The 16,414-nt window shown below is 27.9% G+C and overlaps 1 long non-coding RNA gene and 1 pseudogene across 8 annotated transcripts; both read left to right on the plus strand.

The window, feature by feature from the left end:
• Positions 1-4,590: 4,590 nt before the first annotated feature.
• On the plus strand, positions 4,591-6,229 carry LOC148563227 (protein FAR-RED IMPAIRED RESPONSE 1-like; annotated as a pseudogene).
• A 3,762-nt stretch (positions 6,230-9,991) lies between these two features.
• Positions 9,992-13,721, plus strand: LOC148563228 (uncharacterized). 8 transcript variants are annotated; one of them, XR_015883227.1, is made up of 6 exons: positions 9,992-10,479; positions 10,838-11,085; positions 11,562-11,626; positions 11,730-11,825; positions 12,330-12,392; positions 13,283-13,721. It is a non-coding gene; the product is annotated as an uncharacterized LOC148563228 (long non-coding RNA). The 8 variants fall into 8 exon arrangements; XR_015883230.1 differs by having other exon boundaries at positions 11,573-11,626; XR_015883226.1 differs by having other exon boundaries at positions 10,838-11,062.
• Positions 13,722-16,414: the final 2,693 nt, after the last annotated feature.

Below are 16,414 nucleotides of genomic sequence, written 5' to 3' on the forward strand. Positions count from 1 at the left end.
CTCCTTCCACCACAAGTTTGATAGAGATGATCTGATCTCCCACCCTCTTGACATCCACTACGTCCTTCTTCCACTGTTTATCCACAATTATTCCAACCCCATTCCTATTCCTCACCTTTCCTGTATACCAAAGTTTGAAATCAGAAGTATCCAACTCCCTAGCCTTCACACCAACCCATTTTGTTTTTTGTAGGCACATAATACTAATCTTCCTCCTTGTTATGATGTCCACCACCTCCATGGACTTTCCTGTTAGAGTGTCTATGTTCCATGTCCCAAATCTCAACCTTCTGTCGCTCCGATCTTTACCTTTAACTTTGTGAACTAGCTTATTTACCCTCGTCCGTTCACGAAAACGCGAGAACCCTTGCTCATTTAACACTACATCCTGGCACCGATGCAGCGACTCTTGCTCATTTGACACCGTACTCGAGCCATACAGCGCGTTATTTTCAGACAACGACCTAGATTTAGCGCAATAATATTTTTGATTCATGTCATGGGGATTCAACTATTTTTTTATGTTGGTTGTCGAAAACCTAACACTACCCTCCTCCTTTATCCGGACTTAGAACCGACTATGTACCGCAATAACATAGGCGGAGTTAGAAAACAAAAGAAAAATAAAATTAAAAAAATAAATCTAATCATTAGTCATCTTTAGTATTATCACCAATAACAAAAGAATATATATCACTCCATTTTTTATAACTCAAAAATAATCGGCTAATAATTATCATAACATCCAACTCTTTATTTTAGAATAACATTTTATTTCTTTTCAACCAATATGTTTCAAATGAAAACAAAGAATTCCATTAACCATTTCTTAAGCTTCTTCTTTCTACTACGAATTCATGTCCAATTGTTAAAGTGTTATTTTATTGTGCCTGAAATAGTCTAAATATAATTTTGATTGCTAACATCAAAGACCCAAATATAATCTAAATACCACCTAATATTAGTTATGATAGGATTGAACGGGTTTTTAATTTCTATAAAAAAAGAAAATCAGTTTAAGGTCTTCAAAAATCAATCAATTGATTGTTTGGTTTTCAAATGAACAACACTAACTAATTATATCATCATGCATAAAACCTTAAGTCAAATTTAAAATTCATTCTTCATAGTAATTTTTGTTTTTAATTTGTTATTGACATTTAGAAAAAGTAGGCAAATAATACAGTTGATAGAGAGATATATACGTACACATGCATATTACGTAGGATTTTGTTACTTCCATGCAAACATATATGTTAGTATTTATATATAAGAGCAATAATGACCCTCGATTTAATCGTGTCAGTGCCAGTGCGTCATTGCGCTGACGTCAGATTTTCTGGTGCACTAAACCTTAGATACTCTCCCACTTCTGGGTCCCACCATTCGTTACATTTTCGAGCATTTGGCCCTCTAAAAAATTCAACTTATTCTAAAAAAATTATATTAAAAACAAATATAAGGAGGTGCAGTTAAAAAAGAAGATTAAATTCCCATACAGTTTTTGTAAAGTCAATTTAAAAAAATAAATAATCAAAATATCATTTTGTTCAAAAATTATTTTATTAAAAATTGAAATTTAAATATTAAACCAATAATTCACTTTTATATTTCCTTACATTTTCAGGTGGGAGGAAGAGGGGCCCTTCATTAGTCATTAGAGAGAGAGTATATATATGTACCATTAGGTATGATAAATGTGTGGTTTATCTTCTAAGTTTTTGAAAATGGTTTCACTTTAATTTTGAGCATACAGAGTCTATCTGTTGTAAATTGTGATTGTTGATGCTATATATATATATTAAGATCTAAGATATGAGAAGCCAAATGTAGTACGTAATCTCTAATTAATAAGAAAAGGTGGCGCTAGTTCAAGAAGCATGCAATCCAGTTGCTTTGCTTTGATACAATTCCCATTTCGCATTTCTAATTTTAATATATAATTCAGAAAGTTTCTAATAATAAGCATTAGTTAATTAATTATGTGTGTATTTACTATTTAGCCTAGAAATGCAACTTTATTACGTTAACTTATGTATTAATTAGCCGATATCAATATATATTGAAATAATATATTAATTATTATATATTAATTGTTATACATATTAACAGTGGTAAAATTTTTTTATTTAATGTTAAAATAATATATATTAATATAAAAAAATTAATAATAAAATATAAAAATAATTGTTAACAAAAATTTTGATAAAATTATAATTTAATAATTAAAAAATTATTGAAAAGTATCTTAAAAAAATAATTTAATTATTAATTTTTTTTAAATATTTTGATAAAAATACAATTTAATTTATAAAAAAATAATTTATTAAAAAAATATTTTAGTAAGTAAAATTTAATAACAAAAAAATAAAATTTTTGTTAAAAGATATTTTTGTAAAAAATAATTTATTTTTTTAAATAATAAATAAAATTAATATTAGTTAATATAAAAAAATTAAAATAAATTAAAGAAAAAATTTTTTAAAAATTATAAAAAAACATATATATTTTATAAATAAAGAGAAAAAAAAGTATCATTTTAATATTTTTCTGTAAAAAAAAAATAAATTTTTTTCTAAAAATAACTATTTAAAGATTATCTTATTCCCACTTTTAAATTCTAAAGTGGTTAAGGGTGTTTCTGAAATACTACTTGCTGTACTGAAAATCTAACTACTATATATACCGAAAATTTAACTATTGTTTTTCATATTTGAAATAATTTGTCCCGCTTAATATATATGCCTTCCAAATATTCCATCATTTAACAATTGAATTCCAAACCCCACATTTTTTAAAATTAAAAAATACATAAGAATATTATACATAAATAAATCAATCAATTTTTTGCTTAGAAAAAAGAGCCTAAATAACACATTTTCACTCGTGTACAATAACTATATATTACCGCCACTCAAAGTTTCTAGCTTCCCCTGTCACAAGCACGGAAACACTCACGTCAAATACAGACAAATATAAAATATTCATGTAATATATTCCTCTCACACAATTATATCAATCAGTAAGCTGTTATTATTATCTATCAGATTTCGTAGATTTACCATTTGTAGAAGAGGCTTGTCGATTAAAAAATTTAGATGTAAAAGTAGGATGAGCGACATATTTTAATAATATTATAATTTTTTCTATTTTTTAAAATTATGAAGGTATATAAATTTAATAATATTATAATTTTTTGCGTTTTTTAGATTTAATTTAAAAAAATTTGAAATATACAAATTAAATCTTTTGATGTGTGTACTTTAAATTTTTTATTTTTTAAATCTTTCGATTTGTGTATCTTAAATTTTTTTAATTTTTAAATATAAATTAAAAAATTCAAATACAAAAATAAAAAAATTTAATTTTTGTATCAAAAAATTAGACAATTTAATTTTTATATTTTTTTAAAATTAAACAATCTGATTTCTATTCTTTAAATTAAATTATCTCACATTTTAAAAAACATTACAGCAGTTTATAATTTAAAAAAATATTATTATTAATTCATATCAAAAATAGAAAGTTCGAGGCTTGTCTCCAATGTGCAAACCCAGTTATTTTGCTGATGGTGAAGTCAAAATGATGCCTCACTAAATTCTCCTAGAATTCGAAATTGGTGAAATCATTGTTGGGAAATCTGCTCCTCTTCATAAAGAAGCGTGTCTTTTGTGAGTTCTTCAGCTAGATCATTGGTTATCATACATTCTATATCTCTTTCCACTACATTAAAAATAAAATCAATTTTAATTTAAAAATTAATTTAAATTAATTTATATATTAAAATTAAAGAAACGGATTCTTTTTAGTAAAAAAAAATTTGACATTATTCAGTGTTTGATTTCAACTCTTAAAAAATTAACTATCTTAATTATAATTATAATTATAATTTTATTTTATTTTTTTATTATTCTCACGGTTTAACTTTTTTTTTTATTATCGTTTTGCACTTATTTCTTTTTTATCATCTTGTCTAAAAAATTAAACTTCTGAACTTCTATTATATTCTTCTTTTTAAATAGTTGATTTTTAATGATATCTTGTAATGTTAATAGAAGGTCATTATAGACTCAGGTTGAAGATCACGATTTTTCTTTGTTTTCATTTTTATTTTCATTTTCTTTTATCTAATTCCTTTACTCAAATTTTACTTTTCAATAATTTGATAATACATTCGGTTTGACATTATTTTTTTTTTCAAACTGTAAGTTTTTTTATTGAAAATTAATAAATTATGCTCTATGAATACTTTTTTTAATGTTTATGTTCTTATAATTGAATCTTTAAATTAGTTATTTTGTTACAATTAAAAAATATATTTTTTTAATATTTTTTCAATGTAACTAGATATTTTTTAAAGATTGTCTATTATTCCGCCTTTAGAAGAGAGAGAAATTAAAAAATAAGTAAATTCTCATAAAAAAACAAATAATTTCTTAAAAAAGTGAGTATTTAAATTAATTAAATAATATTATTTAAATAAAAAAGACTGACTAAAGACTAAAAATTTAAAAGACAAATAGTATTTTTTATTTTTATTTTCATTTTAAGATGTCCAATAATTTTACTGTTATTTTGAATGCCCAAAATATGGATGTAAAATTTGAATGACTACCTAAATTAGGCAAAACCTTTAACAATGTAAAAGATGCATGGCAATTTTGAATTGATCATGTTGGGAGGATGGGATTTGGTGTCCGCAAGTAATATTCTAACAAAAATGCAGATGAAAAATTTCTAACTCTTAGGTTCGTCTATGTCAAAGAAAGTGTTCGTAAATTAGACAAAAAAGATTTTTTAATGGTTATTTCTAAACGTGAAACAAGGACTAATTGTTTGATAAAATTAGAAATCAGGTATATTAAAGACATTGATGAATTGATAAGTTGGTGAAAAAGAAAACATTGGTTATATACGTTCAGACCAAAAAGATTACCTCTATATCAAAAGAATGAGAAGCATGGCATACAGAGAGACAGACAGCTTGTTACTATATTTTCAATAAGAATTTCTAAAATATTCATCATTCAGTCATGCTATTCAGTTAGATCTGGAATAACAAATAACAAATATTTTTTGGGTCGATGCAAAAATATCATGAATTTATGAATATTTTGGTGATGTGGTTATTCTTGACACTACATATAGTACTAATAATGCTTGTAAGCCTTTGGGCGTGTTTGCAAGATTTAATCACTTTAGAGGGGTAGTGATATTTGAAGCTGCACTTAATTATGATGAGAGTTCACTTAATTTGAATGGGTGTTTAGAGAATTTTCGAAGACACACAAAAATAAAAAGTCTCAAACTATTTTCACAGATCAAGCTCTTGCAATGGTTAGTGGTTTGGCTAAGGTAATACCTAAAATATATCATGTTTTATGTTCTTGGCATTTGATATAAAATGGCATAAAACATCTTGGTAATTTTATGAAGAATAATTCTTATTTTTTTGCAAATTTTAAAGCATGTATATATGAACATGTAGATGAAACTAATTTTAAATGAGCATGAAATAAATTATTAGATGACTATGATCTTAAGAAAAATAAATGGTTGATAAGCTTGTATAAATTGAAGGAGAAGTGGGTAAGATGCTAAATGAACAATGAATTTACTATTGGCATGCGGAGTACACACAAGTTAGTAAAAGTTTGAATGCAAACCTCAAAAATTATATGAAATCAAATCTAAACATAATTCAATTTTTTAATCACTTTAAAAGAGTTGTCAATAATAAGAGATACAATGAGCTACAAGGTGAATTTCAATCCAGACAAAAATTACCCAGGTTAAAAATAATAAGTTCACTATTATTACAACAGGTTTTAGAAGTATATACCTTGCTATTCTTTAATCTTTTTCAAGAGGAATATGACAAATATTCTGCAGCTTGCATAAGAGAAGTAAAGACTTTATTTATGAATATCTGGTTGCATTGAGTTTAAAGTAGCATTTGATCTTTTCTTGAGTTCAATTTCATGTTGTCAGGCAATCAAAGTTTTGGCATTTTGGCATTTTATGTTGTCACGTAATCAAAGTTTTAGGTGTTAAAGATATTAAATTACTACCTGATCAGTATATTTTGAAAAGGTAAATAAGAGGAGCAATGAGTGGATTAGTAAAAGATATGCATGGAAAAATAGTTGAAGAAGATACTTGTCTTACTAGTACACAATGGTTTAAGTCGGACTTCTTCCGGTTGAGACCTAGTTTTAGTGTAACCTGAAAGTTGTGTAATTTTATCGAGTTTAGAACTGAGTAAAGATCTCAAAAATAGACCCGATCATTATTTAAGATCAGATCTGGATTAAGACGAATCCGGTTTTATCCGGCTTCATGTGCACCCCTAGCAAGAGGTGTATTAGATCCAATGTTTTATTAGAATATTTTAAACATTTATCTAAAAGGTATGTAAAAAAAATTGAAAAAAAAAATAATTTTTTCAGTTTAGTTTATTCCTATTTGGCATTAATGTAAAAACAATTGGTAGATGGAATAATAGAAGAACTACTCTTAGATTATATGAACCAATTAACGTAATGTTACCAAAAAGTTATCAATTAATTTTGCCAGTTTTAAACCCAATTAACTTACCTAAAATAGCTAGACCAATTTGTTTAGATCACTTAGCATTGACCAATGAATCCTTCACAATAGAAGATATAATTAATTAAAATAATATATTATTAAATTTAAAAACTGATATTGGGTTAGCATAGACCAATGATATATTGGGTTAGCATTGACCAATAGAATTGCATGTGACAGTGTAAGTCCTCAATCCCCTATGCCCAGGTCAATCCGCTATAAAACTGACAATTGTTCCGAACCAACCAATTCAATTTTCACTTTGTACTTCTCTATACAACAGCTTTTTATAAATAGTAAATACTAAATACCACTTTCTTCGTTGATTCATTTGCTGCTTATTAGTCAAAGTTTGAGTGATCATGGTCCAAACCAACACCATTTTAGCTTTCACTTTGCTTGCTTTGATCGTTATTCACTGCTACTCCATTCACCCAACAAGAAGTAGCGTCGACTCTTCTGCTCAGGACAACATGTGGTGCCTCCCTCCACCACTTGAACAACTAATGCCGCCGTGGCAGTTGGCGATAAAACTGCCGTGCCGCCACCTCCACGCCACGGTCTTCATGGATTTCGGTCAACACAACATGGCGTTAGGCATAGCGTTCCGCATTCCATTCACAACCAAGGCCTGCGTTTCTCTTCGCTGGATTTATACTTTTTAATTTCGGTTTCCTTAGCTTGTTACACATTCAACTCATATCTAATATGTCATATATATACTGTGTGTTTTCTTTGTTGTTGATCATCTCTTCATGGTTATGGTTGTATCCAAAGAATACCATGATATTTGGTTAACTTCGGATCGGATTGAGTTTTGTTCTAAATTAGTTTTTGTTCAAAATAATATAACAACTTTTTTTTTCTATATTTGAAAACAACGATGTGATGATAATTATTTATTTTGATCTTTTATATATATTGCAGAGTGGTATGTTGGTTAGTAGTTAGTTATATAAATATTTTGTTACATATTATATTAATCAATTTAATTAAATATATATAAATGGTTACAATAACTACTATATTTATATGAATATTTAATTATTTTTTATTTTTTTCTTCACAAATAATTATTATATTAGTTTTGAGTCTCTAATAACCTTGCTTACTTAGTTCGAAATTTAGATCAAGACTCTGAAATTTAAACAATTTAATTTTATTTAAAAAAAAGGTTTGTAATTATTTCATAGTACCATCGCCATGTCTTATTCTCATGTTTTATTCTCATATTATTACGTATATTTTCAAATATATGTACCATAAACTTGCGGAAAGGCTTATAATATACATCTTAGGTGAAAATTTTCATGGATAAATTTAATGTGTAAATTTACAAATGAAACTCATTTATAAAAGTTTATACTAAGCATAAACTAAAAAATTAAAAGATTCATCATAAAAAGAACAAACCTTTGTTGTACATAAGTGCCATTCAAAAGCCAATATTTCAGCACCTTTAACAAACTAGTTTAATATGTTTAGCACTTTGAGACCTGACGTAGTTGGAACTGTTGAAAATTTTCTAAGCGCTAAACTAAAAGTCGGTGACAGGTTTTGGTTAGTGGTTGGATAATGTGAGAGATGAATATGGAAGTTGATATAACAATGTTATTTTGGTTTGTGGTTGGAATAACCATGTATTATGGATCATGGAAGACGAACTAAGACACTTTCTATGTAGAATGTCTGGTGTCTCCGTCAATTATAGATTTATAGGCACAGCAGCTCTTTTTTTTTTCCAAGCATGCAGATGTGGATTCTAATTTTGTACTATTATTTTTAGGGAAGTTCTACGTATAAATTGTAAAAAATATCTACATATATAGATTTTAGGTGTTATATTTTCTTATGTGACGCGTGTTAGAGAAAATTTAATGATAGCTTCAGTTGATGTAACTAAAAAGCTGATACCAACAAAGTTTCTCAGAACTTTGTCTCATAAGTCATAATAGCATACATAATCCGGAGGAATAATCAAATATGCTTAGTAAAAAAATCAGTTTAATATATTTTGCTAATGGGTCAACTATTTTTTTTGCGCCAATCAATTTTAATTGAACATGCTGCAGAATGGTTGTTAAACCATACTTCGGTTTTCAATTTTGTCACTATTTTCTATTTGGAATTAATTTTAAAATCTTAATATATTCTGAAAATTTTTGATAGCTAGAAAAAAAATTCTTCACAAAATAATAATAATAATAATAATAATAATAAGTGAGTAACAACCTTAATTAGTTTAGAGTAAATATTAAATAGTAAGGTTAAATAACTTTGTTTTTTTTAAATAAATATCAACAATATTTGATACTTAATTAATAATTATATTGTGAACGTAGTTATGTATATGTTCCATTATTTATTGAGCTAATGAATTCAATTTAATTTGATATATGAAAGATAGTTACATGATCTTCTAGGAGAACTTATTTCGTGGTCTTTGATATGATGGGAATCACATAATTAGTTGAAAAAAATTAAAAAATCGGTATTTATTCTCATTCAAGTATTTGTAATTAAAGTAATTAGGCATGGTAAAAACTGAAATAATTATTTTAAGTAGTGGTATTTAATTAGGATAAAAATTGAATAAATTACTAAGATAAATGACATTTGTAAAGCTGAGCTTTTTAAATTTACCGAATTCAATATTAAATGATGATCGTTCTTCATCAAATAAAATTAAATAATAGCAAAATATTAATATTATATTATTATTTATTTTATTTAAAGATCGCAGAAAAACTTAATATAAACATTATGCAAACAAAACATAAAATTCGTATATGTGACTCTAACGCAAAAACCAAAATGTTACGGTTATTATAAAAAATTATTGCTATTATGATCTAACTAAAAAAATATTGATTAATAGTATGAAATTATAATTTTTATGTGCGTCTTTTTTTTATATATATTTTTATTAAACTTATTTTTGAGATAATATAATAAAAGAATTTAAAAAATTAAAACAATAATCTATTGACTAATATTTAATGATGTGTTTTAAATCGTAAAAATTTAAAATAAATAGGTCCAAAATAATATAAAAGATAGTATGATTGATATAATATACTACAAAAAATATCCATTTAGCCATATTTTTTTAAGCTACATTTGAAAAGTGTAGCATATTCATAGAATAGGTTACACTTTTTTTAGTGTTATTTTTTTATAAGAGAAAAGGAAATACAATTCTAGCATTATTTAAAAAGTATAGTTTTAGGTATTATAAAAATTACTAATAAATCGTAGTGGTATGTTAATATTTATGTGTCTACTTTTTGTATAAAAAAAACACTTTTTAAAAGTAGCCTATTTATTAAATTTTAAGTGCATTTTAAAAATGATGTCTAATGTATCTAGAACAAAAAACTTCACACTTAGTAAACTTTTTTCCTCAGTTCCCGAAAGCAAACTCACACACTTAGTGAAATTTTTGTTCCTCCAAAACTCACACTTAGCCTTCAAAAACCCTTTCACCATCGAAGAAGAAACCCTCTCGCTGCACACTCACCAGTCACCGCTCACCGTCGCTTCTCTTCGCCCTCCTCCTTGTCGCTGCGCCGCCCTCACCATCGTCATCTCTGCGCTTCTCATCGTCCTTTCCCTTTCAATTCGATCGATTAACCCTCACCTTCGCCAACCCTGTCTCACACAACCCTTACCTTCGCCATTCTCACCGTCGCTGTTGACCGTCGCCACCCAGTAACCACTCTCTGCCAGTCGCCATTCACCGTTCACCATCGTCGCTCATCACCTTTGCCATTGTCACCATTGGACAGACCATCACTCTTCTTCTCCGTTCTGCACTAATTGTCGCTGCGCCGCCCTCACCATCGTCATCTCCATGCTTCTCATCATCGTCATCTCCGTGTTGATTATGTATGTATTGATTTCTATTTGGTTCTGAAATTTTAGAGGTTTAGGGTTCCGATTTTAGGGGTTTTAATCTGTGAAATATGGGTTTGTGAATTGTGATTTGATAACATGCATGCTGTTGTTGTTGATGAAGCTGCGTGGTTTAACATATTAATGAGTATTGTTAGATTAGTGATTTTTTATGTTTATCTTACCTTCTGATAAAAAATGGAATAGTGTCCATATAGTGATTTTTCAAAGGATCATATCAATTCTAGTAACCTATATTATATGCAATGCTACTAATAATTTTCCACAAGCAAAGAAAATAAGGGATACACGTCTTTTCTTTTCTTTTTAATAAGCATTCTTCATCTTGTAGGAATAAGATGTTCGTGGTTGGCCTTCCACTGTGTCATGAAGAGGAATAGCAGAGGGTGCTATTGGCCATTTGGCATCTTGCAAAAGCTCTGACCCACCTGAACTCTTACCTTTCCATTCCCACAACACTTGGATCTCATACTTGATAAGCCTTCAAGATCCAGCTTCAGACAAAAGAATACACATTGGTCCAGCTTGAGTTGTATCAAAGGATTTGTCAGTGCAGGTGCCTCTCTAATTTTGATTTGGGTATCCTTCTTTACTTTGACAACTTTTATTCTTATGGCTGTTAAGAATGAATTGTGGTCTTAATATTGGTTAGAATTTTTCCTTTTATAATTATGGTATGAATGATATAAAAATAAAATTTCCATTTTGTGAAATTACTAAAACATATGTTGATGTTGATGTCATAATCATAAATGTACCATGTCAGTTACTCTTAAATTACAAATTCAGACAGAAATATGGGATATAGGTATCTTATAAAGTAGAGATTTGGATATTATATTTTTCTGAAAGATAAGATACATTGACCAAAAGACATGGATTTACTGTCACTTCAAGCTGATAAATGTGATCAATTACCTTTATGAAGTTTCATGCATTGGAGGAATCATTGCATTTTTTCCTCCTTTTCTGCAACTTTTCTAATAAAACATCATGTGACATTTTCAAGAAAATGAGATATAAATTCAAAATATGTATGATGAAGTTCTATGAAGGGTTAATGCAGATAATTAACTGAAGTGCTGAAGCCAATTTATATCCTGGTGCAATAACTTCGATAGTTAAGTGCTGAAGCTTGGTAGATATATTCTAATATTTTCTTTGATTAGTTTCTTTGCTTCTCACTAATGACATTATTTTGTGTTATCAACTTCAAATTATAGAGGCAGTTGGATACTTACTTTCTCCTTGCTCACATGTGCTCTGTCAAGCTTAAAGAATGGACGCTTGTCCTGTTTACTCTATTAAGAAGTTCTAAGGTATACTTGGATTCATTGACATGATTGCAACAGCAACGGTGTTAAAATAAATGGTAAAAATGTAATAGATGATGAAAAATAGAATCCTTAATCATTTTGTTATATATATAATATGAGGTGACAAAAGCAATAACACTGACATGATATAATTATGTTAACTATGTTGAACTGGTACAAGGCTAGCCAAATGGCATTGCTATTAGACTCCTAACATGAGAATATTTTCAATGTCTTAGTAATTAGCGCCATCATTTTCCTCTTATCATTGGTTCTACATTATTGTTAAATGATTTTTACAACATGCTTGGAATTAAATGTGCAAATCAAAGAGGACTTTTTTAAGCACACACAGCAATAAGCCAGTAATCATTGCCTTTCTTCACTGTCATTGCAGTTTTCCTTTTGTAAAGGGAGTCATTTAGACATGTATTTGGCATCTTTTTAATTCCATTCTAGCAAAGGTTCACTTTGTTGCAAGTGCATTCTTCTGATGAGATTTTACAGGTGTTTTTTGACTTATTCAGACATGATGTTCGGCTGTGAAAAGCCTGCAGCTCCACACTGCAGGTATATATAATTTAGATTACTGTTGAAACTATAGCATGTCAGTTTGTACACTAAATTATAACTAATATAGCATATATGATATAACTATGATTCCTGCCTATTATGTGTGCACTGCAGTTACACCCTATATTTGGGGACGTTGAGGTCAAATGAAAATGTATTTACTTTGTGTACAAATGATTACTTGCAGCAATGATTTTTGGGTTTATATATTATTAGCTAGAGACTAGGAGCTAATGCTTGTTGGATAGTCAATTTATCTTTTCATAAACATTGTAGTGGCTTTGTTATATTTGATGTTTTTTGTATCCTTTTTCTTGGAAGGCATATTCAATTCTGAACAACTGAAAGCATTACTTTGAGTGAAAAAAGGTTAATTATATAACAGTTTAAGTAAACAATAGTAGTAGAAAGTAGAAACAAAAGCACATATGTGGCACCATTATTTATCTGTGGAAGATAAGCAGCAAAAATAAAATGCATTCATGAATTGTGTCTGTGATTATGGTAATTTCTTCTACTCTACGTCTCTACTTTTTTGTAAAACAAATATAAATTTTAAAAAAAAAAGAAAAAAAAAGAAAAAGAAAAATCTAAAGAGTGTCTTAATTTTTTATTGTCTTGTGTGATAATATACTCAAACGCCTAAGGCTATTTTTATCCTTTTTTTAATTATTTTTTCTCATATTTGATTTCTCATTTGAAGAGTACCACATATTTTTGTGGTTCATAAATCTTTTGCCATTTTATAAAAAGGGTTCACTTTCTTGACCTGTGCATTCTGCTTTAGTTCTTTTTCCAATATTACATATTCTCTTTTATTGTTCCCTCACAATGTGCATTCTTATGAACAAAATATATAATTAGTTCCTTGTATCTGTCCATTGTAGACTCATTCAAGATTTATTGGAAGAGAAAAACTTTGCAACGATGGAAGATATATGAAGGTGAATGCATACTTCATCTTTGCTCTATATACATCATGTTTTTTTGCTGACAAAGTTATATGTTCGAATGGTTTCCTTCACATGGATCTACTTGAAAGATCTGATGGGTTTTATTCAAACATATGGACCATGGTTAACCATGGTTTTCATCACAAGTCATTTTTCTGGTGCTAATCTCATGAATATGCCATAATTTGTGTGGCCAGACAAGTGCATATATTTTTGAGGTGTGGATTATTCTCTCTACTTCTCCATCCAAATTTTGTAACTTTTTTTTTTCTTTCTGATTTTGTAAAATATGAACAGACCCATTTGTATATAATATATTGGTTATGCCCCTGGTACATCAGCATTCATAGTGAAATTTATTGCTTATGCAAAACCTTTTTTTTTGTATCATTATTATAAATATATTTTGGTTAGAGGTGATTTTTATTATTTAAAGAAATTATTTAGTATAATTATGTATTTATTTTTATTTTATAATATTTAACTCATTTAATTAAAAATACAGAATTATTATACTTGTAATCATATTATTAAGTATTATGTTGTATTAATAATTATTAGAATATTATATATATATATAGAAGATAGAAAATAAAAAAAAATAAGGGACCTACGGCTACACTTATATACAGTAGCTATAGTATACAAAAAAAAAAATGAAGGACCTAAAGCTACACTTATAAAAAGTAGTCATGGTATAGAATGTGGCTACGCTTTACAGGTGATGCAGTAGCATTGAAAAGCGTAGTCTATTCTGGCAAAAATGGAAGCTGAAAAGCGTAGCCTTTGGTCCTGGACAGCATCACTTGAAAAGTGCACTCTATTTTCAAAAGCCAAAAGCGTCGCCTTTGGTGTAGAAAAGCGTAGCCTTTGAGAATAGGCAACGGCTGAATAGGAATTACCCTAGAAAGCGTAGCCGTAGCCTAGAAAGTGTAGCCGTAGTTTAAGGCATCATTTTTTTTTTTTTACTTTTGGCTACACTTTTCAAGTGTACTTGAATAGGTGTTTTTCTTGTAGTGAATGTAAATTGTTCAATTTTTAAAATTAAAATGTTTTGAATTTAAATTTAAATAATAAATAAAAAAATTCTTTTTAATATAGATACACCAATTAAATTATTTCATAAACTAAAATATTAATTTTACAAAAGATAAAGATATCAATATTTATTAAACGAATACGCCCTTGCAACATAGTTATCATAACAAAACATAAATACTCCGGGTGCTGACCAAGTAAATTACATTAATTGCCAAGTAAATTATACATTTAAAATAACAAAAAATATATAATATGACATAATATTAAAAAAAACACACACACACACAAATACATATATATTTCACACATTAATAAATTAGAGGATTTGTAACTTATGCTATTTTATTCTTTGACTACTAATGTCTAGTGTTTAACTACTTTTAGTGTTTTATAAGTACTTCAATGAGAATAAATACCGATTTTTTAATTTTTTAACTAATTATGTGATTTTTATCATATTAAAGACCACAAAATAAATTCTCTTAAAAGACTATGTAATTGTCTTTCATATATTAAATTAAATTAAATTTATGAACTCAATACATAGTGAGACGTATATATAACTACGTTCAGAATATAATTATTAATTAAGTATCAAATATTGTTGACATTTATTTAAAAAAAAGACAAAGCTGCTTTACTATTTAATATTTACTCTAAACTAATTAAGATTATTACTCACTCTTTATTATTATTATTATTATTATTATTATTATTATTATTATTATTATTAGTTTTGTGAAGGATTTTTTTTCTACCAAAAATATTCATAATATATTAAGATAGAATGTTTTCTGAAATTAATTCTAAATATAAAATAGTGACAAAAATCGAAAATAGAAGTATGGTTTAGCAATCATTCTGCAGCATGTTCAATTAAAATTGATTGGCCCAAAAAAATAGTTGACCCATTAGCAAAACATATTAAACTAATTTTTTTTACTAATTATATTTGATTATTCTTTCTGATTATGCATGCTATTATGACTTATGAGACAAAGCTCTCAAAAATTTTGTCGGTGTCAACTTTTTAGTTGCATCAACTAAAACTACCTTTAAATTTTCTCTAACACGCGTCACACAAAAAAAAATAACACTTAAAATCTATATATGTAAATATTTTGTACAATCTACGCCATAGAATTTGTCTTATTATTATTCTTATTTGGATTGGTTTCAACTCACTATTTTTCTAAAAAGTGTACAGACCGTACAACATGTGTTACTTATGACTATGCGTACCTCCCTCTCTCTCTCTCACAGACAAAAACTTAAATTTTGTTTTAGAATTAAAAAATATATTTTTTTTGTATTTTCTTTTTTTAAAAAATTAACATGTTTTCTAATATTTGTATATCTAAAATATGAGACGTTATTAAATAAGATAAAAATTGTGTTTTGTATTTCTATATAAATATTTCTAAAATTTAGTCAATTTTTCTATTACATTTTTTAAATCGTAACAGTTATTTGTAGAGTGTCCATATAATTTGTGGTATTTGTAATATTTATTGCAGTTTTCCCCCTCATTTTATTTCTAATTAGACGTGAGGGAGGAAGCTTCTCGGTGTGGCAAATTTTTCTGTAGATGTCTACGAGAAAAACTCGTAGCGGAGTGTAGTTATGAACTTGTGATACCTTCTAGACTTCTCATATCCGACATCTTCCTTCTTCTTAGACTCCCTCTCCTTTTCCTTTTGCTAATGAGGGTGCCCATGTCGCCGGCTTGGCTCTCGCAACCTGCCGTTTTCTTCTATATTGATTTACTTTTCAGTTCGTTCTTGTACATCATTCAAGAAAGTCGGATGTCTTTTTGATATAGACTGGGAGAAGGGTCCTTCTCGGAGCCCATTGACTAGTCCCATTATTACTGATTTACTGTCTCAGTAGGTAGGTCTTGGATTTCCAAACATGCCTTGTTGAATCTCTCTATGTAGTCTCTCAAGGGTTCTCCGACCTCCTGTTTGACTCCGAGTAGGCTGGGTGTGTGTTTAACCTTATCTTTCTGGATTGAAAATCGTGTAA

Source organism: Arachis ipaensis, chromosome B5 (assembly GCF_059453495.1).
Source record: "Arachis ipaensis isolate K30076 ecotype BB chromosome B5, ASM5945349v1, whole genome shotgun sequence".
In the NCBI taxonomy this organism is placed as follows: Eukaryota; Viridiplantae; Streptophyta; class Magnoliopsida; order Fabales; family Fabaceae; genus Arachis; species Arachis ipaensis.